The 25,374-nt window shown below is 32.7% G+C and overlaps 1 protein-coding gene across 2 annotated transcripts in view; it reads right to left on the reverse strand.

The window, feature by feature from the left end:
• LOC129003825 (bumetanide-sensitive sodium-(potassium)-chloride cotransporter) overlaps window positions 1-25,374 on the reverse strand; it is an 86,540-nt gene that overhangs the window by 51,027 nt on the left and 10,139 nt on the right. The window contains exon 1 of one of the 2 annotated variants that reach the window (XM_054432145.1): window positions 2,201-2,776. The exons of the other annotated variant lie outside the window; for it this stretch is intronic. The gene's annotated coding sequence lies outside the window, so the exon portion shown is untranslated. Of the gene's footprint in view, window positions 1-2,200; window positions 2,777-25,374 lie in introns of those variants that run through there. 2 annotated transcript variants of the gene reach the window in all.

Below are 25,374 nucleotides of genomic sequence, written 5' to 3' on the forward strand. Positions count from 1 at the left end.
GTGGGAAATGTTATTGACGTATTGACACTCGAATAGTTCTGGCGAACTATCGATGGTTAGGGGGTAAATTGATTTGGGAATTGGCCTCTACTTCAAAGTATTTTATTTTCAAGAGTATACTGCTATCTTAAAGTTTTGTGTGATATGCACACTGTTTTTTTAGTGGACAGTCTGGAAACAATAACAAGAGATTATTTACCGTAGTAAATAAATAAAGAAAAAAAACCGGTTAATCTGTGATTAACTTTAGTGGAGATTCATCTAATAAGATAATGAATTAAAAATACTGAGCAAGGCAAGGATGAATTATTAATTTGTTGTCTATCGTAAATGTTGACGTTCTTTAGTAACAGGACCGAGGTTTAGACCGTTCCCTAGAAAAACGTGAAAAACTAAAAAAGTTGTAGCTATATACAAAATAAAAAAGTTAAAAGGTTTAATTTCTCAGAAGGTAGATTCAGTTTTTGTTAAACTAATAATTATCTGTTATTTAGAATACTGTAATTAAAAGTTACAGCTAAATATTTTAGTATAGTTATTTTTTTATTGAAATGTACTTTTAAGTTGTAAAAACCACATAAAACTTCAAAAAAAATATTCATGCAAACGTTGTTAATACGAATTAACAACAGCATGCCTGCGTGTAATACGAATTACCTAAAATCGGCTAAAACAACAAAACCAGCTTAGCTAAAACCAGTTATAAATAAGAAAATCAGCACTTTTCAGCATTCAATGTTGATATTGGTCCGAAATATTTCCATTTCAGTAGTTCAAACATACCTCCAATGGCTATATGAATGTTAGTCACAAAGAGCACCTAATATGTTTTTAATGAGCTGAACCACTTATCGCGACAACGGAAATAGAATAAACATTAATATAGCAAGTAGCTTTTAGTGATTGTCTATCTTTACAAAACATTCATTAAGATAAGAAATACAAGGTTTTAAAAACGGAAAATACTACGAGGAAACACGCACGGTAAATAAAATAAAGGTAAATTCAAAATTGTGTAGGACGAAATGTTCGCAATAAATAAACCGTGAATGAATTGTGGTTTTCACAGCTGACCTTGTTCTGGTAAAACAGCTGTTCTCAAACAGCTGTGACAACATGCAGACAACACCTGATTGGTTGGGACTGAGCGCCAAACCCGTTTGCAAATTTATTGCTATTGCTCGATAAAACAGTGTTTGTACGTTGGTTTCAACTACTGTTGACCACTTGACGCTAATAAAATCCACGGTGGATTATTTTGTTCAAAAACATGTCATGATTGTTTCTAGATTTGATTTTTAAGTTTAATGTAAAAAATGTTACAACACTACAAGGAAATTATCATAAAATTATACTTATCCATAACATTTTACATAAAAAATACCTTATTGCATAATATTCGAACTCAAAATATGGAAATTTAATCGATGATTTTTAAGTTATGTAAGATTTAATACAATAAAAAAAAGAAAACTATTGAATGATAAAATGCAATACAACAAACAGTAATAGGAATCGTAGTAAGATATTAAAAGAAATAATAATTATATATTCCAGGTTACAAAGTTTAAAGTTAAAACACATAAAATGTACTTACAAGATAAACAGAAATTATTAAATAAAAAATTTATTAAAAAGGTATTAAAGAGAAAATATCTAAACGCATTGTAGACATTTTCATTAATTCGTTAAGTATCTAACTAAAAAAAAATAATAATAAGTTATTCTAACAAAAGTCTTTTTAGAGAACATTGTTATGGTAAATTTTTGTCTATGTTTTTATGTAACATAATATTTTAATAAACAACCCACCTCTTTACTATTAGCCTACATATAATAAACTTTCTATAATTAATGAGCAAAAAAGCTTTTTTGGCTATAAATTATATTTTAAACTACCATATTGTTATTTGTGCTTCGATTTGTGTTAAATAATAAATAAAACCTTGTTGTGAAATAATTATATACATCGAAATTTATATAACTATGCTATTATATATTGAAAATAAACAAAAAATACTTTTAACCAGCATTTTGGTTAAGCAAAGTAAATCGTTTATTTAACAGATATCAAGAAATTACATCCACCAAAACGAAAAAAAATAATAAAATGATAAAAAATTTAAAAATGCCAAAACTATTTGCAGTTTATTCAAAAAACAGGAAAATTATTAAATTTAAATAATAATTATTATTTTACCTTTTATGTAGATATGAGAAATAGTTCCGGCGAATAAACGCCGATCTTGATAAGTCTCTACAGCTAACTGATGATATATCCACTCACTACACTCTCGTACTGTCCGTCACACTGTGTACTGTAGGACTAGGACTACTAGGTCCACGTCCAGACAGTAGTGGAGGGGCGGCCTTATCACTGACTGATACTGACTCCAGGGACCAGCACACCATGTGTCTACACCTGACTGATGATATATCCTCTCACTACACTCTCGTACTGTCCGTCACACTGTGTACTGTAGGACTACGACTACTAGGTCCACGTCCAGACAGTAGTGGAGGGGCGGCCTTATCACTGACTGATACTGACTCCAGGGACCAGCACAACGTGTGTCTACACCTGACTGATGATATATCCTCTCACTACACTCTCGTACTGTCCGTCACACTGTGTACTGTAGGACTAGGACTACTAGGTCCACGTCCAGACAGTAGTGGAGGGGCGGCCTTATCACTGACTGATACTGACTCCAGGGACCAGCACACCATGTGTCTACACCTGGCTGATGATATATCCTCTCACTACACTGTCGTACTGTCCGTCACACTGTGTACTGTAGGACTAGGACTACTAGGTCCACGTCCAGACAGTAGTGGAGGGGCGGCCTTATCACTGACTGATACTGACTCCAGGGACCAACACACCATGTGCCTACACCTGACTGATGATATATCCACTCACTACACTCTCGTACTGAGGACTACTAGGTCCACGTCCTGACAGTAGTGGAGGGGCGGCCTTATCACTGACTGATACTGACTCCAGGGACCAGCACACTGTGTGTCTACACCTGACTGATGATATATCCTCTCACTACACTCTCGTACTGTCCGTCACACTGTGCACTGTAGGACTAGGACTACTAGGTCCACGTCCAGATAGTAGTGGATTGGCGGCCTTATCACTGACTGATACTGACTCCAGGGACCAGCACACTGTGTGTCTACACCTGACTGATGATATATCCTCTCACTACACTCTCGTACTGTCCGTCACACTGTGTACTGTAGGACTATGACTACTAGGTCCACGTCTAGACAGTAGTGGAGGGGCGGCCTTATCACTGACTGATACTGACTCCAGGGACCAGCACACCATGTGTCTACACCTGACTAATGATATATCCTCTCACTACACTCTCTTACTGTCCGTCACAATGTGTACTGTAGGACTAGGACTACTAGGTCCACGTCCAGACAGTAGTGGAGGGGCGGCCTTATCACTGACTGATACTGACTCCAGGGACCAGCACACCATGTGTCTACACCTGACTGATGATAAATCCACTCACTACACTCTCGTACTGTCCGTCACACTGTGTACTGTAGGACTAGTACTACTAGGTCCACGTCCAGACAGTAGTGGAGGGGCGGCCTTATCACTGACTGATACTGACTCCAGGGACCTGCACACCTTGTGTCTACAGCTGACTGATGATATATCTTCTCACTACACTCTCGTACTGTCCGTCACACTGTGTACTGTAGGACTATGACTACTAGGTCCACGCCCAGACAGTAGTGGAGGGGCGGCCTTATCACTGACTGATACTGACTCCAGGGACCAGCATACAAAATATAGACATACAATTTATTATCAAGTTTGATATGCATATGAAATATAACATTGACATCTATATAATTAATACGCTACATGAAACTTTGTCGGTTGAACTCCTCTGCCATTTCTTAACCGATTTTATCCATTGACGTCTCATTGGAAAGAGCGTGTCGCGTAGATTTGCAAACTGACCTGAAAAAGTCCCTTGGGCTCTGCCCCAGTGGCTGTTAAAGTGCCCGTGTTATCCTTATGAAGAACATAATTGTTTACATTTTGATCAGCTGTATCATTTAATTGCTGTTGTTTATTTTTCAATTCAAAGTCTTTTAAACTCATCGGAAATTATGATGACTTTTATTTGTATAATTGTAAATAACTACTTTACTTCTTTACAATAACTCGATTTCGAGCAACGTGTTTACTAGTATGTATTGTTTCGTGATTAAAATAAGTTACACGATCTTGAATATCACAATTTATCATGCTAAATATACACTTTATCACCAATAAAAAATTCCACATATTTACGTAATTACATTAGTATTCTGTTGTTAATTTTTTAGTAACTGTGAGTAACATTATTTGTATTTTTCTTGCTGTCCTTATGTTTCTTACAAACAAATTTATTGAATTGTAATATCAACTGGTTAGCCGATAAATATTTTCTAGAATTTCTTTTTCAGTCTTGTTGGTAACAATTTAACCTACTTCAACCCAAGTTTCAACTGCGCCCTAGTGACAGGTATTACCACCAATAAAATCTATTATTTATCTAGCTGACCGTTTGACCTCAGCATTGAATCTGAACTGTCTCATAAATTTGTTCCATATAATAGTTTCTACCTTATTTCTTGTATCCTAATACATTTATAGGATTTTGCACTTACAGGTTGATATTCAATGATGTATTAGTGTTGCTATTATTTTTTTTACGAAAATTCATATATTTTTAAAGGTAAATTTTTACTAAAACTTGTATTTAAACATGTATATTAAATACAATTTGTTAAATCTGATTGCAGATACAAGTAACTGCTATACTTCCAGCAGTGACAATGATCAACATTGAATTGGAAAACATAATTTACGTTGATGAAAACCATATGCATCCAATAACACGTGTGGAAATCATCTACAGCCTTGTGGAAATGCATTCCTAACAATATTTGCAGTGGAAGCGAAGGATATGAGTTGTTTTGCATGCAAATCATCGAGCTAGTAAATTCCCCGATCACCTGTTTTACATTTTTACACCCTCCAATACCATTATATAAACCGTTCCAAGCGTTAATGTTATAGAATGTAAAAAAAGTCGTAAAATGTTTAAGATTTTAGGTGAATGTTTGAACTAACTAAAATTACATTAACTAATTACTTTTATCTTTAAAAATATAAATATGTATCAGTAATGATTAACTTCAATAAAAGTCAATATTTAGATTTTTAGTTTTAATCAACACTTTTGTAACATACACTAGAATTAATTTAGTAGTTGTTTTTTTTTATGATGCATGTAATTTATTTGTTCATCTAGTCTATTATTTGCAATATACTGTACATATTTTTCATCCAAGCAACTTATTATTTTTTCGTTGTTTGGTCAAAGATATTGTATCATAATTTTGTTTGGTATCAACTTATTTTCATTTTTTGTATAAAACAAGATTACGTCTTTCAGGAGTTGCCAGTTGCAATATAACGTCAAGACAATAAGTTGTAATGGAGGTCATGATAAGTTCGTAATAATTAAATATTGATCTTTTCTTTAGTTAAAGTGCACAAAACCCGTCTCTTCATACTACACAACTTTTTAATTGTACCACAAAACGTGTCCTATATGTAGAAAGATTATCTAAAGGTAATTTACCATCGTTATAGTCAGAAATGGTACTGAGCTAGAGCACTGTGTGTACAGGATTGTTGGGATAGACGAGTGACAATATCAGATGTCCAATGTACATATAGGTCAAGTGATTATTAGTTGAGGATTACCCCGGTGAGTTACACTTCAAAGGTGATCAGACTATACCTGACAGAACACATTTACAGGTATCATAATATAATAGGGACATTGTAATCCGATTTCTGCCAATAAATACATTTCACACCTAAACAACTATTATTCAGAATTACAAGTTAAGTGACAGAATATGTATGGTGTAGTTATTTTCATATTAAAAACGTACAATACAGTGTTCCAGTACAATAATTTTTTTGAATTCCCTTAAAATATTGGCGCTGGTGTAGTTCTAATACAAGAAAATACATGAATAAACAAAAAAAAAAATATAAATAAAATAAAATAAAAAAATAAAAACTTAAAAAATAAATGAATAGAAAAAATATTAAAAAAACTAAAATAAATAAATAAATAAAAATAAAATAAATGAGTAAGTAATTAAATAAATAAATAAATTAATAAGTAATTTTAATACTATTGTAGGGGGTTCCTATAATTTGTATAAAAACAAAACAGTTCACTAGTTGTATTAATTATTTATTTTATTATTTATTATTTTTCTATTTGTATTTGTTACTTAACAAGTTAAATTACCAAATGAAGTTCAATACGTTATTTTCCGTTAATAAAACATTTGTTTATGATATATGTTCCATCATTAAAAATACTTGTTATTTTGGATCCAAAAGGACGTAAGGTAAAATATTGTATTATAATAGCTTAAATTTAAACAACACCTAAAAATAATAATAATTTAGTACTTTTGTAAAAAATTTTGTCCATATGTAACGGTTTCTAAATCCCTCAACTGTACTTGAAACACACAAAGCATATCGGATTTCCACACGTTTCATGTAAATTTTCCAGTGATATTTGACCTGGTTTATCGGGAAACGGTTGAATTATTATCCGCCAAACAAATCACGTATGCAGGTATGTAGCTTGGGTCAATGCAGCCATATGAATGCTTGCCACCCTGGACCATAAATCAGACAAGCCGTGTGCATATTGATCCCAAAACCCACCCCGTTGCCCACCCCGGCGGCCAAAACACACCGACACTTTTCTGTATGAAATATATGTCCCGAAACTTTATAAAATATCGGTGTCTTGTTTCTAAGGGTTTTAAATTGAAAACAAAAACTAGGGTAGCAGATCATTGATTTTATTGATGGGTGTATTTTGTTGGTCCAGGAGGCATGAGGCCTGGTCAAAATCACTGGGCTAGAAATAGGACTGGAGGTAGCACTGACAAGACGACTCTTCTAACAAAATCTAAAAAACTTGGTACCAACTAGGGTGTGAGCTTATTTGCTTCGTGTACAATTCAACAATCCCCTAGTTCAAATGTACTACTTAAAATGTTCTTTATCCAATAGTAAAAATAGTGACCTAAGTTTCACAATTTTCTTATTCAGTGCTGCTTCCATTTGTATCACTAGCTCAGTGGTAAAAACATGGAAATAACATATGGAAAATCCGAAATTCAAAGAAAGCAGGTTATATTTTATAACCAACAAAAATTATTTGTATTCAATTTGGATCAAAATCAGCAAAGATTTATTAAATATTGAAGGAAAGAACTTCAGCTGCTTATTTATATTTTGAGTTTGAGATAATGTGACGGCTAAATTTTCAGAGCCCAAGTTAAGCAACATTGACGAAAACTATGTAAAATAGATTAAATTGGAGTTCCACCTATCTCGGTAAACGGAAAGTTTATCATGCAACTTTAGACTTTAGGATTTTGAAGTCACGTCCTTTAAACGACGAAATGTCATCAATATTATCTATAGATTACTAACTTGACCAGTTTGATCACACCAGGATTAATGCATTAGGATCACCTAGATGTCTGCTGTGTTTGAAATGTTGCAAATGGGATTGACTCTGTAACTACGGCCAAGATCAAACAATCTTTGACTGGCTGTTAGAGAACGGAGCAATATGCTGATTCAATATTGGTTAATGGCTAAACCTCCCTACTCCCAGTGCTTTGCGGTTCGATACAGACCTGTAATTCTGCAATGATGACGAAACATTCTACATATCAAAGTCGCATTCGATATATAAGATGAAGAGAGGTAATTTATTTTCAATACCAGATTAGGTAGGTTACTTTGAACTTTCATAGAAACACGAAAAAAGAAAATACCCCCACCGCAGCAAACCTGCAGACTAAGCGAATTTCCATTAGCCTGATTGGATTTACACTAAAATGCCTCCTTAAAAATAATATCACATTTAAATAGAATTAGTTTAACAAGTACTTAGGTATGCTGTAACAGGGAGGGTAAAAAAAGTGTTTTTTTTATGTTAATAGCTTAGTAAGAAATCAATGTATTTTCCAAACTCGATCAAAATATGTTTATAAACAAGCAAACTACAACAGTTGACTTATTCTCCATAAGAATAACAAGAGAATTTTATATTTACAATTTTTCGGAATTTTCTCCGCAACCATGTATTTTTAGGGTCAAAATGGGAAAAACCTATTCTTACCCCATAAAACCCCCCATAAACCCCTTGTTCACATGGCCCAATTATGCTGGTTCGTGAACTTGTTCGAATAAACGTAGTTCTTCACGTTTGTACCAAATTTAATCAAAATCTGATCATTTTTACTCAAGTTATCGTGATAACGAACACATATACAGAAAACAAAAGGTTTTATCTCTTGAGATCTATTGCAGGGCAAAAATTTAAGAGTTATTTTCAGAGTTTGGTTTTCATATTTAGTTTAGGCTGTATGTAATCCATTTACCGACCGATTTTAATAAATTATACTTTAAAAGCTAAGCTACACAATTACATGAAATATAGAACTATAAATCATATATAAAAAAAAAATAATAAATAAAATGAGATCCTTGCTGTGACGTTTTCTCTCTAGAACCTAATGCATGAGTATATCAAATTGTCAATTAAGTTTATTATCAATAACCACCAATTTAACATTTGGGTGCGAATTTTAATATTTATATGAATGTAAGCTGAGTTAAGAATGGATCGGATCTATGGGCAGTGGATAGTGTCATAGACTAACCAACAGTAGACTTCTTCCATTGTAGATTTTGAAGCTCGTTTTTAGTGTTTAGTTCATGTACGGTAACACTGGACATTAGTGTTGATGAAACATTGTTTACATTATTTTAGGGTTAATTTTATGATTTGTGCTTTACTGCTTGGTTACATAACTAGAGGATGAATTATTGTTTATGATTAGATTTTTGTTTGGTCAAAAGGGGTTTTAAATAACTGAAATAACAAGAAACATATTGTAAACTAAAAACTACCTCTACAGTGCACCGGACAGAAAAATTGGGTTCAGTTGTTCCATAAGGATGAGAAATCTACTAAGGGGTTACGTTGTATCTATGATAGTAGCCTATATTTGAATACGAATTAGCATTCCCAAGTAACATGTGTTTGTTCTTAACTAATTACGTAGTTGAGATATGCTTTTTCTAATATCAAACCCCCTAACCCAATTTTAGCAACATAATCCACATAGCTACCATCAGCTGATTGGAATCGGTTACAACTGGTTATAACCGGACTCATAAGCAGATTCATCTGAATAACACTGCATGTTTTATGACTAACTATATCGACTAATCCTATATGAGTGACAACAATTGGTGCTCATGGCGGATAAGCCACATCGATATTAAATTATTGATTTAATCCATTTTGTTGAGAAATATGACTCATTCTTACGCAGCCAAAATTTTACTTCAACATTCAATGCACATAGAAATTGGCGTACAATTATGTTTCAATTTGTATTTGATTATATTCTCCATTTCACATGTAAAATACCTATGGATTAAACTTTGAAAAATGTTTCGATAAAAAGCGAATAAAAGTTGAAAGCTCTTGTTATCAAGTGGTGTTTTGTTGCAAAGGGCTCTATAATTGCGGTACGTGAAAAACTCTGACAGAAAATTGCTGTCTAAGGTAGACAAAAGCTGATTTTTAAAAGAGGGAAGTATTTCCTTACATTCTTTGGTAAATCGAATTATATTACATAGGACACTAGTAGCTCCATTTGTAACGGGGTATGGCCACATACTTTATATTTGGCCATTTGTAGCTTTTGTATTTTGGGGCAAAATTAAAAACTGATCTTAAAACAGTATATAGTTTTCATAATGATAATGTAGTGTCTTTGTTTGTTGGTTTGGTGCGCGTTGATTGTTTGAGTCTATACTTAAATGGATCTGTATGCTATTAAATGTATATTTAACAAATATTGGGCGTAAAAATATTTAGTTGTTGATTCTTGATAAGCCAATAACTATTACAATGTGTCTAAGGAATAAGTTGGCCTAAGTCACTAACAAGACTAAAAGATCGCGCCACTCATCCTACAATCATCTCCATTCATACTTGGCTTAAAATACCTACTTTGTATTTTCGCCATTTCATTGTAAATCATAAAAGTACTAGCAGAGTACCCGTCCTTCGTACGGGGTTGGAATGTATAAAATGCTTATTGCAGTTATACTCAAGCTTTGCATTTGCAATAAGGAAGGACACAGTTTGATAATTTTTTTTTTTTTTTTAATTTACAGTATTCTATAGTATTACACATCTACAATAGTCATAATGTTCTGCCACTTCACCTAAACAATAGAGGAAAATAAATTATGAACAATTCGCAAAATATCACAAATTATTCATGAAATGAAAAACATAAACATAACTGTAAACAATCCTACTTTGACAGTTCTCATTGCGAATCACAGTTTTTTTGTTGCTGCTTAGTTCAAATTAGCTGTTTTCATAAATGAAAAAAATATAGAGCTGCACCCTGTTGGTAAATCTTATAACTTTTTAATACTTTTCCATATCATAGAACCAACTTTTTTAGTTGAAACAGCTGACTAAATTCTTTAATTCCCTTTAAATATGAATACTCATAAGGTGAACATGGGGAATTACAGAGCCACTGGGGTGGAGCCCGAAAGGATTTTTGAGATAAGAATATGCCTATATGTTAATCGGAAATGTAAGCTATCATCATGCCAAATTTCAGCCCAATCCATCCTCCAGTGGTTTATGCGTGATTGAACTTCAAACACACAAACAAACAAACAAACAAACACACAAACTTTCACATTTATAATATTAGTAAGATTAAAGTACATAATGACAGATGGTCTGCCTTTGAACTTATTTCCAACTTACAATAGTGATAATATAATTTTTGCTAATAAGTATATGTATATATATATAATTTTATATATATATAATTTAATCGGCTAAGTTATTATGATACTTTATTAAATTACCTACCACAAACAATTAAGCGTTTGGAGCTTAAATAATAATTTTTAACTACTTTAAATTTTCAACTATTTGTATGGTGAAAAAAGTAAACTAGCTGGGTTAATCCGCCGTCATAGAGCGCTGAAATCAATTAGAGATTTATGTCGAAGAAGTCAATTATCCTTACCAAACCTAGCTAAAAAGGGAGTTTCCATATTTTAGGGTGCGCTGAGACGGTAATGGTAGTTTATTTTAGTTACTGGAAAGCAAGGTTTTGCCTAAAAAGGGTTTAGTATATACAAGTATGCTTTGTACTCTTCTTGACAAAATAGCATCTTAAATGTTTATAAATTTTACCTATCATTGTACATAGCAGTTAGAGAGCACTGTCAAAGAGTGCCAACTATATTCTGTTATGACCTGAAAGGATGATTTATCGTTTATGTTAGGTCAAGTATTCAGTAACAAAAACTGAGGGGAAAATAAGATATATAAAATGACTCAGACAACAATGCTTTTTCTTTTTTTCAACAAACAATTGCTGAACCTTGTCTATACGGTTAGGACGTCTAATTCAATATTTAATATTAAATGACATAACATCCTTAAGCTACCCCTATATAGAAAGGTTAAATGGTTCTATCTAGAACTAGAGCATCACTAGAACTCCTTTGATATCAATCTCTTGAGACTCAGCCAACTACAGAGTTAATAGACTATTCCCCTTGATACACTGTTGTTGGCCCTAACTGGATGATGTGAAATAAAATATTAATCATAATTAGAAATGTATAGCTTTCCGTTTGGTAGGTATTTTTGTTTAATATGGATTGAAATAAACATTTAGACTACGTATTCTACAAAAGTCAATATGAAAATTGAAGTAAAATAAATACGATAGTTGTTTTAACAATGTTTTTGGGTCGTGAAGAAAACTGCATTTATTCTGTAGTTAACATAATGTACATTTATTAAATGCATATTTCAGTTCGTTAATAAGAAACGACGAAAATATACAAATACGAATTGAAAGCTAACTAAATCCCATGTTTTGGTGCTATGTTAATTAAATTTGCATTAGCTAAGTAATATTTCAATTTTATATTGATGAACCTTAACTTTTTCATTTCCTTATGGCCTAATTAATGGTAGGTAAAAACTAATACAAAATCAAAAATACATCAAAGAAAGCCTAATGCTTTCGGTGTTTTTAAATTTTTTACATAACAGTCTCCATTATTACAACCATTATTACCATTATTACAAGTAACCATTACAAAGTCTGACAATTTAAAAATCCTAATTACAGAGATTTATTTTACAGCCATTATGATAACATTTTATCAAATAACGCCTTGTCCAATACCTCGCTAACGATAGGTATTCAAAGTGGCACAATGGATAATGAAAACGTGTAGGTCAATTGATAAGTGCAAAGGTCAACAGAACACTAAGAGCTTCACATACACTAGCTGCAGCATTAGACCAACACCAACGTTAATACAGGATTGTGGGTGAAGCAGATCCGTCGATTGTTTTGCACTGGGTCAAAATCATGATGGCTTTAAGCATTGACTATATTAACTATGGCATGCTATGACTCAAACACAAGCCATGTATTACACAACAGGGTAAATTTTAAGTTCACTGATCAAACAATTACTAAATATCTCAAGAAATATTGTAAAATCAACATCACAATTCTATTGATTGTTTTTCCTTTTATTTGACAAAATTAAAGACAAATTTCATTCGTTAAGAGATACAATTTGTTATCCGAATAGTTGTGTGTAAGAAATATGATTCTGCACTGTATCAGTAATTATGCATTATATTTTGCTTTGTATGCTTACTTTTTTACCTAGGTAAAGCTTAAGAGAATAAGAACTAACTTCTTTTTTCATTTACAAATTTAATATTCATCTGGTTGACTATGCAAGGGATATAATCATGTAATCATAAATATACAGTAAATTTTACTACACGTTAATGAAAAATAAAGCTGTTCAGTAAACATATTTTTGAAAACAACCTATTTTTTGTCTTCAATTACCTTTAGTCAAACATAAATAACATCAACAAATGCAAGCAGTGTATTTAGATAAAAAATGTATGCTGTAGAATAATGTTTGTATACGAATAATTTTTCTCCATTAAAATACAGTATGTAAAGAATAATTTGTGTGCAACAGCGGCTTTGTTTTTTTAGAAAAAAAAAATTAATGCATTATTAGAATGACAGTTACTTTAGATTTATTTACGAATGGCATACTTTTTAATTTAATTTAAATCTCAATACTAACTCTATAATACGAATTTACAAACTTTACTTCCCCCACATAAATGTAGTGTTTTTTTTCAGATGAGAATTATTTTGGCCTTTTGATCACCAGTATAACATTTTCCTCTCACAACTGACGTCACTGATGCGAGCAACGCCGATCACTGATGTCTACTGAGATGTTAAATCCATGCAACATGTCAGCTGTTGGCCATCAATCTTCCATCTGTGACGTCAGTCCAGTCAGCTGGTAACATGAGGGTAAACACGTCACTCATTATTAGCCTTATGTTGACGTTCGTAATGGAATATTCTGGTTACTGCCAACAAAAAGGTATCGGTATCATTTTTACGTGTTTTTATATATTTACTTCTTTTAGAGATGAAAATAACCAGGCAAAAAAAATTAAATTGAAGGAAATCAATCAAGTGACATATTGGGAGATACTGTTATGACGCAGTATTTATAAGCTAGTAACTTTATAGAATCCTAGGTAGGAACGATTATAGACCCAGGTACCCAGTGAATTAGGCTCACGTAGTACAGCTGCACTATTATTATAGGCCATATAAAGGGAACTAACAATAATATAAATTAGCAGATAAAGATTGTTTATTGAACGGTTTCTTAGAAAAAATCACGGTTTTAGAATACTTATTGCATAGTAGAATAATCGTCGTAGATTTTTTTTGGGAATTCCATTAATTGAAATGTAATCAAGCAAGTTGTAAAGAGTTTGACCTTTGTGGACTTTTCAAAATTTGTATGAGAAATCCAAATATTTTTATAGAAAACTAATTTTTTTTAAATAGAAATTATATTGAATTAAACCTTCTGAATTTTTTTTCGTAAAATAAATGTTTACTTATAACTCTAGTATTTTAACCCTTAATGTTGACTTAAGTTGTGAAAGTAGTAAGCCATGCACCTCAAGTTACATGCATTAAAAAATAATGCGTCAAATTAATAAAATGCTATATTCCTACCTATATTTTGACGTTGAATACTACAGATATCACATAGTTCGATGTCATATGCTATCAAAATATTCATTTCAATAAGAACAATCGGTAAATCCTTCTCTGTTCGTTTTACAATGAATTACTTACTCTTATCATATCCATATACTTATTTCCTGGAATTCTTTTAGTCCTAGGACGCTAGACACTTGCCTGGGATTGTTTTGAACATCTTCAGACTAGACCTAGTGGTTGCGCCATTATCACTTAGAAAAAATCACCGGTGATTTGGTGGGTTTTGAACCCGGGACCTCAGGGCCGAAGTCCCGCGCTCCAACCACTAGACCAGCTCGTTCCCCTTACTCGATTAGTTATTTCAAAAGTATGACATTCCTTATCAGTAACAAAATAGTTTGTTTTATCATGTTTTGTGTTCAAGACCGTTTGGAACCTAATCAATTATTAAAAATGTTATTCAATATTTTAATAGTTCAATTAATTGATTATTACAATTTACATAGATATTTCAATAGCTTCATTTCTCCTTTAAATGGTGGTCTCTTAGTGTTGTAAAAGATGAGACGCTCTTTTCTCCACTAAAGCCAGACTAATGCGTTCCATCAGTCATGTAGCTGATGATCTGATAATGCTTTTCATTCTTTTTTTAGTACTTGATAAAAATTAAGGGAAATCTCAGTCTAAAAATATTAAGTTTCCGTATATAACCTTATAGCGAAGTTGTGAATTTGCCATTTTAATAAAAGATGAGGTAAGGATTGCTGGTTTTCCTTGGTTACTGTTTATGACCAGCTGTTTTTTTAGTGGAAACCATTTAAAAGACCAATTACTACGCACAATTTGGCCCAGTTAAAAATCCACAAAAACGCAACTGACTTTTTCAGGCTCAAACTGGAAAACCTGATTTGATTAGCTCATTTGTGACATGCAAGATTGATATTACCAAGAGCTCAAGTACAAACTGCCAATCTGTTGATTATCTGTACATGTACTCAAGAAACAGATTTATTTCTAATTAAATCAAGAACCTATTGAGTGAAATATCTCTTCAATAGTATTTGCTTTACAATCTGGATATAAGTATATGGCTAGGTAAAAAAATCCGCTTATCAAAGTTTTAAATATAATGAAAGCTAATGTGTTTATTAAAGACTTGTTAGTGTAGGTCTTTTGTAAGTATTGGAACCTAAATAACAACCGTCAACGACAGTACTGTAATTTATGGATATTTCTTAAGACTAGAGACGATTTCAATGTGGTAAATAATGGATAACCCTATTCCAAACACATATATGTTTAGTATATATCCTAAAATATATTCAACATTTGAGTGTAGAAGACAGAGAATATGTTCATTGTTTATCATAGTTTAGTCATAACTTGAGGTATATTCATTTATATTTTAGGACTGGTCTAGCCTAAATCTTACAAAAAGGTACATTTGGGATCAATACGTTTAACTCCAGTTTTATCTACCTTCGTGATAGAAATATTTGTGTCCAACCCTCCAACCTTATTAGCTATCAAATCTTATTTTTCTGGACAATTCAATCATAAACTAAATGTATTTTTATTAACAATAGTTTTTAGTAAACTATGTACTCCTAGTTTAATCATTCGCCACCTTCTACTTTTTAAAGTTTCCTCTTTGACAACTTAACCTAGTTTAAAAAAAGATACGATTCATAAAAAAATTAAATATTTGCTATAACCTTTCGGGGCAAATTTAAAAATATCAATACTCTTAAGAAACTTTTGCTTTGACAGTAAGCAAATATCACCAATAATTAAACTTCCTAACCACTTGTATTTATCTTATGATTAAGGTTCGGTAATAAATAGTTTTAATTTAAAGTATGGATGGGTAGCAAAGCTGGTCTAGTAATTAAGGCAAGAGACTTCGGTCCCTGAGGTCCCAGGTTCAAATCCCGCCAATTCACCAATGTATTTTTCCAAAATGATAATGCCGCAACCCCTAGGTCTAGGCAGTAATGTGAAAAACAATCCTGGGCTCGTGCCTAGCGTCATAGGACAAAAAATGTATTATTGATGGTCTACATACTTACGAGACTATATTATCCGACTTCGGTTTAGTTTCCACCAATCACTAAATTTAATTGCAGTAGGAAAAGTATTATCTGTCACGGTCAAAAAAATGTTAATGGTTTAGACCACAATATGGTGATAAATGCACGACTTTGTCCTGCTTCTCTATGACGTCATAAAAGATAAGTCCTTTGACGTCACATTATTAACGTTACACAATCAAACGTAACAAGACGTCCCCAAATTCCATCGACGTTTTAAAAAAATACCAGCTGATTCCTTTACATCCACTCCAAGCTATGTGATGAACAACAGATCTTCGAGATTTAGGAAGACGTTGAACTGGATTTTCATGTAAGAAATATAAAGGCTATGTGGCATTGATGAAATCTATCTCTGTGTTTTCGTACTACCTAAATTAAAACGTGTGGAATGATTTTGTTAGTTACATATAGTATGTTTTTAATTAATTGCCTATATAGGGAATAATCTAACTACCCTAGGTCTCATGGTAAGACCTGGTACCGGGACCAATTTACTTTATTCTTTGATGTCCCCAGATGCCAAAAACACCATCAATCCAAATTCACACATATGTGTCCATTAGTACAATAACTCGAGAAAAATGATCCGATATTAATATAATTTTGTACAAACGTGTAACTACTTTATTTTTTAACGAGTCCGTGAACCAGCGTGATTTGAACCATGGGAACGGGTTTGTATGTGGGGATTTAAGGGGTGAAGGGTTTTTGTACGGTTATTGGTTTCGGAGAAAATTAAAAAAATTTTAATTTTTTAATTCCCATGTTATTCTAATAGAGAGTAATTAAACTTCTGTAATTTACTTGTTTATGGATACATTTCGGTCAAACTTGGAAAATGAATACCAACATGGAGATGTTGGGAGTTTAACATTTTATACTAAGCTATTAATATTTTACGAAAAAATACACGTTGTTACCCTCCATATAGCATCAAACCTAGGTACTCATCAAACCTAATGTTATTGAATTAGATTTAATTGAAAATAAAATCTGGCAAATGGAATTTCGCTTGGTTTGCTGTGGCGGGGGTATTGTCTTATTTGACTAGTACTATTAGTGTGCGTGTTTCGGTTGAGTAGTTCTGTGCAGCTACCATCACACTCTCACGGTTAGTACTTGACCGATAGAAGTACCATTCAATCGACCATTGCTTCATGGTCAATACACTTTGGCTGTGTGCTCACTAGAGGGAAATAGCCATCGTTGTTTTGTAGAAAGTATTATTGGAATAGTGGAAAGCTTTAATGATCATTGAACTCTCAATTGGCTTTGAGGGAGGACGTTGCAGATAGTAGTATGACATCATTATAGTGATTAAAGTCTTGAGAATAAGTTCTAATTACGATGTGGGTAAGCGTTGGCATTAAATTGTATACTTTTGTGTTAATTCAAACATTTCATTAACTTTGTGTTTAACATTTTTGGGAGAACTATTTTGACTGAGAACATTGTATCATGATATTTATTTGTTCACAACAAAAAAATAATTATTATATATCGTGGTAAAAACATCTAAGCCGAAGTTTTCAATTAAGGAGTCAAATACAAAACAAGTTGAAGTCTGTTAATTTTCAAACAATGACTGTTTTTGTTTCAATCTCTCGTATGCGAGTACAATATAAAACGAAATGAATTATCGTCAAAAAATAATAGGAATGAGTGAGGAAAATATAAAATAATATAAAAAAACACAATTACCTTCTTTGATATAAATTTATCCGGTACTTTCCTGTTAAAGGGAACATTCATTATTATCGATGATGTTTTCAATAGATCGATATGTTTGTTTACCGATCCATTACATATTGACAACTGATCTTGTTTAAGCTAAAATAGTCTCCTATATGGATTAAGAAATGAAACTGTTATAAGATAACCTAACCTAACCAACTAAACTTGCTGTACTATTTAAAAATTCCTTTTGATAACAGAAAAGGCAAGTTAAACGTGGAACGTTACACAGCAAGTTTGGTTAGTTATGTTAGGTTATTTTTTTAGAACAGTTTCATTTCATTATTGTTTGTTGATACTTAACAATATTTATCGTAGTTGTCAGCTGATATGTTTAAATTTGTTAATATCGATATATCGAGAAAAAAATCATCGATAATAATGAATGTTCCCTTTAACAGGAAAGTACCATTTATCCTTATATTTGCTCACATTTACACAAAAAGTACTTAGTATAAACATTGACTTTATATCTACACAGTGTACCACAGTGTAGATATAATGTCAATGGTATGAAACAACTATGTAAAAGGAAATTAAAACTAAAAGAAACATACTGATAGTGGATGTAAATTTTATTTTAGAAAGTCAAATAGTTTTAGACGAAATCAGGTTTACCATGATCGTACTATAAAAACTAAAAGCAATCTAGCCACAATACAGTTATATGATAAAGAACAACCAGTGTTAACTGATTTACCACCTTAGTTTTGGCCAACATGCTGATATACAACTCATGAGTGGGACTGGCCGTGAACGAGTGTCCGACGATTTGTTAGTGGCTGCTTGTTTATCTTACAGCTCAACGTATTTTGATTCCTCCCAACCTCCCTGTAAACTCACAGTGTCCAAATTTATCCTCTATGATTTCCCACTAAAAGCCTTGAAGACATTTCTATACGTAAATTAAAGTTTGAAAGTAGTTACAAGAATGATTTCTAAACATATTTCTTACCCTAGTCTTGCCAAAATAACATTCGATCATTTAGAAAAAAGGTTTAATATTTACAGATTTAAATTATAACCTATTATAAGAAAATGATTTATTTATTTTGTACCTGAAAGCATAAAACATAAATAATCACATCTTATTTTTGGTTGTAATCTTATTTAATTCATTAATAACCCTATATCCACATGATAAATTGTATTTTTTACTTGCAACAGTAGTCAGTGGTCAAATTATTGTATTTTTTTTCCATCAAGTCCTTGCCAGTAAAAATCTCTTTGAAATAATGAATTTGCACTTTTGCCCTCTACAAAGCTTGATTGATGTTTCAGATATAAAAGTAAGTGATAGGATTTCTGAGGGATTTCTCACAGCTTGATTGAAAGTTTAAAAATGTCATACATGTTATATAAGCAATACATAAAGCCTACGTTCAGCTTAGAACGAACAATTTTAATATACTATTTTATAAACGTCCGATTTAGGTAAAGTAGTTACTTTTAATGTAGTGATTATAGTTGCAATATATTTTAGCAGTTAGGTAATTCAGATAAAAATGTATGTATTTCACATCGTTAAAAATGTTTTTAGCTCGGAAAAAAAGATTTTAAATAAACGGTGCAAGCAAACCGATGCATACTTACTCCCTTTAGCTTGCTAACAACCTTACCATAGATAGGTAGGAGTAACTATGATTTTATATGAAAATTCGCAATCTATTTTGGACCGTAATTGTTATGGCAATACGTGTTGAACAATGTTTTTTTAGAGTTAAAAGGGCTATAACATACTAAACTTAAATTAAAATTGGTATGGCCGATTTTTCATAACCTAATTTTTTTTTGACTCTATGGATTTTATAAGACAGTCTGTAAAATGTAAAACTGTACAAAAAAATATATATATATTTGCTATGCTGGATTTTATATATATATATTTTATTAAGCCTACATAAGTAGGATTTTATTTGTATTTCAATAGATTGTATCCTAAAATAACACGTCCTATTAAATGTTTATATAGAAGGTGAAAGCGATGGCCAATAGAATGTGTCGTGACGTCACTATAGTGAAATGCTATGGTTAGGATGTGAAGCGTAATTAGTGATAAGCCCTCTTACCTGCCATATCTGATACCTAGGTATCCGCTCTTGGCTATTTGATATCGCCACTTAGAAACACCTACTCCACTATGCTCAGTAAGTGTAGCTCTTAAGTAGACTTTTTTGCTGCCATATAACCATGTGTTTCGAAGAAATTAAGCAAACAATCCAAGAGAGTAAAAGATAAAATAGTTTTTGAACTTAATTTATACTTATAATTTTAACAAAATGTTAGAAATCACCATTTTAAATAAGAAACGCCTTCATATAGTCCCGGCAGCTTATAATTTATCGGATTGTCATTAGCAAGAATCATTTGTCACGCTGTACAATTAAACAGACTGGTGTGTTAAAGTTAAGATTTACTACATCCATGGTGAATACAGAGTGATGCATTTTTTATTTTTTTCCTAAGACGGGCACGAGACCGGGATTTTTGTCACATTACTTCAGGCTAGACCTAGGGGTTGCGGCATCATCAATTATATAAAATGCATAACTGATTTGGCAGGATTCGAAACCAGCATCTCAGGAACCAAAGTCCCGCGCTCTAACCCGTAGACCAACTCGTCCCCAGAGAGTGATGCATTAGTATAAAAAAATATGAAATATGAAATAAATGCAATATTATCTATATATATAAAAGGCAAAGCCCTCACTGACTGACTGACTGACTGACTCACTCACTCATCACTAATTCTCCCACTTCCCACTTACCTAGGAGGCTGAAATTTGGTACACTGATTCTTTAGGCATTAAATAGGAAAACTAAGTGGTTTTTATTCTGATCGGACTCTCGGGCTCCGCCCCAGTGGCTCTGGAGTTTCCCATATTAACCTAATGAGTACTCATATTTAAATGGAATTAATGAATCATAACAGCTGTTTCAATTAAACAAGTTTTTTCTGTTCTGTGATGTTCAATAGCATTAAAGTTACAAGGATTACCAACAGAGTGCAGCACTATTATTTTTTTAATTTATGACAACAGCTAATTTGCAGCCAAAAGGTGAGTGAGCGTAGCAAACGAACTTCAACCAGGACGTGATTGAGCCATGCGAAGGAGCTCACATATGAAGCTAAACGGGGCAAAGCCCGTGGGTACAGCTAGTACTCATATAAACCCCACTACGCTTTAAAATGTACATTTATTCTACTGCGTTTAGGTTTTAGTATGGAAATTATATAGCATTTTAATATAGTTGATTAACAGAATAACTCTAATTTTGTACAACAAACTATCTCAATATGTAAGGTTCCATGATTTGAACAAAAGTAAACCCTTGTCGTTTTAGAACGCACTTAAAAAAATTCTTAACTAAAAGTTGATGAAGTAGTTAGTTGATATTTTCGGAATGTCTGTAAGGAACATAGCTCAATACCCACAGAAAAATAATCACATGCACTTTGAACTGTCATTGGGTCGAGTCCTGTTTGGCTGTGTTGAAGACTTAAGAGGTATACGTTGTACCACAGCCACCTCAAATGTAATATAGGTGGCTGTGGTTGTACTCAATGAGACCCATTGAAGGCAAAATAAATCAAAATATAACACGCCACATGTATCATTGCTAGCCTATATAAAATTAAAATGCATAACACATATATTTGAATAAAAATGATAAGTACCTTACAAAGTGAAATAAAATGCTCTTTTAATTTATGCAAATAGGCTACAAACGTTTAATGCTCTTACTTAAAAGATAAATTTCAAAGGAGAATAATCCTCGAAGAATCAGTCAGTGAAAAGCGGAGTGGTTTGGTGATGAACACTCGACGAGGTTTTTCTTTTATTGATGAACAAAATTAGTCACACTTGAAAAACTCCGATCCTCTGCTCCTGTAGTGAATTAGTAAACGGTCCGGTGAATAAAACCGATTGTTATTCGAGTCCCTCATTTGTATTACAAAACGTCGTCGTCTGAAATATCTGCAAATTCTATCAACTACATTATAAATATAACTTTGTGCAATCCTTATTTAAACCAATGAGTCTATATTTTCCTACATTATTGAACGTAGAAACATGTTAAAGTAGAACAATTCTACGTCACTATAATGTTCTTTTTTATGATGCAATTGGATCAACAAATTTTAACCACTTGGGTAAGTATATAAGAAAGCCTTGTCTGCTTCATAAATCACTAAAATGAATGTACATCCAGCTACGTGTCCGGACCTTTAAAATATTACTACGCAAAAAAGGGTGAGCTATATACCCTACATCTATAGACTTTTTTGTGTTTTGTGATTAGTTGTTTTTTGCAAGTTGTATCATTACTTGACTGCTTTAAGGTGGATATACTTGACTGCTACTCTCTGTAGTGTATTCCAACTCCACGTATTATGGTTGGGATCTTGTGTGTTGTTAGTTGTACCGGTAATGTGTTAATTATATGTAAAAATCTACTTACGTAGGTATTCCAGAAGGTGTCAAACGAAGCCATTTTCATGGATTTAAAAGTGGATTTTCACATATAATTGAATAGATGTGTCAAGGCTGTTCAATTTGAAGCTAATGTGTTTAATAATCTAAGTTAAGCTATGTTTTTTTTTACCTAAGGGACGGGATTACATTCCAGATTCGAAAACTTTGTTTAGTGTTTTTACCATGTGATGGAAAATGTCCGCAATAAAGCTTTGAACAATATCTAAAAATTATTTTTAACCATTTGGCCGTTCATAAAAAAGTCTAATAACACTAGTAATAATATATTTACACTTACACTGTGTACTCACACGACGGCAAATACACATAAATGTGGTAAGTGGTGTCGATTTCGATTGGACACTCCAATCATCATCAGACCCAATTGACGAATGAGTTTATTATTTAAAAAAAGTTGATTTTATATCATATTAATTGGTTCATTGTAAGTTATTTTACTAATATACTCAATTAAAATCTTATAAAATGTTTTTGAATAAGCTATAAGAAATTACATAATATACATCTAAACCAAATAACATCACTTCTTGGTGACACACATATCACGTTTAGAGCTCAACATCTGAAGAAAGTCATTTTTCGAGTTAAGTTCATGTTAAAATAGTCATTACTCAAAATACAAATGGAAATTTCATAATTTCAAGCATAACAGCTTGACGTAAACGCAAGTATGACAAACTAATACATTTTGACAATCAATATATCTCCTTGGAGGAGCTGACAGGACAGATAAGAGTATTGCCCTTAAATAATTAATTACAGACATGGAACAAGAAAAGAAATCTCTGAGACAGATCATCGCTCAGGCTCTTGACTGATTGAACCTATCTATCTGGCTCTAGGGAAAGAAATGAGCTCTCCATTATTTACAACAACCTGAGACAACCTATTTCCCCAAAAATAGAAATCCATTTGTGATAGTAGAGTAACTCACTTAACAATTCTTATTGTACATCATAGTTTTTGTTCATGTTAAGATGAGCATGAGCATGGTAATGGTAGAGTGAAAGTAATTGCTAGGAAATCAAGAAACGATATATTTAGCTGGCCAAGTGGATGTGTGGAAGATAACATTGTTTCGCATACCACAAAATGAACACTAAGGTTTATCATTTTAATAATAAGAAAAGTTTTAAGTTTAGTTGTGTCTCGTTGGGTTAGAGATGTTTTGTTTATGACTAATTGTATCTTAACACTTAGCATAAGCATACAGAGCATAGCATAAGCATAGCATAAAATACAGTTTTAGTATAGTAATATACTAAAACTATATGACCAATAAACAATTTAATTACAAAACATAGCTTTTCCTCTCGTATTATGGTACAGAAAAGCACGATTCATCAAATAAAACAGAGGCCATATTGGGTATCGACTCGCACAACCTGGTATAAAAGCACACACTTTCTGTGGGCTAATGTTAGCTGAACTCGTCTCCGTATTTTAGTGTAAATTTATAAGGTTTATAAGTTTAAAATGGATACAATAAGAAGAGATGTAATAAGACGGAAAGATAAGTCGATAGTAAAAAGTAGAACCCAGAAGGCAGGAACTCGGCAGACCAAGGCTTCGATGGAAGGGCCGCTGAAGTACAAAGCAGTTTTAGGAACAACCCTGGAGGCAGCTGAAGGATAGTGAGCATCGTTGAAGCAGTGGAAGGCATCGTTGGGGTAGCCAAAAACCTTCTTAGGTTTCAGTGGCCAAGTTAGGTAAGCATGGCTTACACGTTTGCATGCTTCCCTAAATTTTTTAAAATCCAATATATGAATTTGGATGGATAGGGTCTTAGGACTCTAGAGAAACCTAAACGAAAAAATAAATCGGGTTCGAGTTCAGTCTTACTATGGGACCTACGATAACATCTTATTAGCTTATTAGCCCTAAATCAGATATTCAAAAAGTAAACAGAAAACCGCCTAATGGAGTCTGACGTTGGAAACAGGTCATCGGATAACAGTTAGGTACATTGGAATCCAAACACGATCAGTCCTAATGCACACAAACAATCGCCATGGCAACATCAGCATCAGCATACGGCTTGGTTGCGTTAGCTTAGCTCAGGTTATGTCCAAGCTTAATCCGGATACTACATAGTTTGTGGTATGCATAATACACAACAATTTTCGCTGGATTTAGTTGAACCGTTAATTTACGTTATAGATTTCAACATTTAGTTATACATTTATACATTTAGGTTATATGACGTTGTTCATATTACATAAGGACATGTGTCAATATGTATAAATATCCTGTTGGCATATTCAGTACACAGGGTGATTAAAAAGTGGTGCAAAAATTACCGGTTGGCACGTCTGTTTCCGTTATTTAAAATAGCCGATTGTTACACCAATGTAAAGGGAGTTTGTTTTGACAAGGTTATGTTTTTTCTCAGTTACTTAGTTGATTACCACAAAGCCTGTCAAAGAAATCATCACTTCAAGACAGGAAGTCAATAAGACACCACTTCGAAAACCACGTTTTTTTGTTCAGCGGGACCCAAAACACAAATATCCACTCATAACTCAAACTCTAAAATGTTGAATTAAATTTTATTCCCGTGTGTGTTAGAGAGCCATGTTACTAGGTCGTAGTGACGTCAGCTTTGCCAGGGGGTGACATTCTGGGAGATAAACTTCCGCCGACGCGTTTCTATTTATAAATATTTTTTGTAATACCGCAGTAAGAACAGCCTTGTTTCATACATTCATCGCAGGTCCAAAGATTGCGATTTGTTTAAAAATAAAAAATTAATAAAT

This window comes from Macrosteles quadrilineatus, unplaced genomic scaffold (assembly GCF_028750875.1).
Source record: "Macrosteles quadrilineatus isolate MER2022 unplaced genomic scaffold, UCM_ALF_1.0 Scaffold_9__3_contigs__length_116548681, whole genome shotgun sequence".
Lineage (NCBI taxonomy): Eukaryota > Metazoa > Arthropoda > Insecta > Hemiptera > Cicadellidae > Macrosteles > Macrosteles quadrilineatus.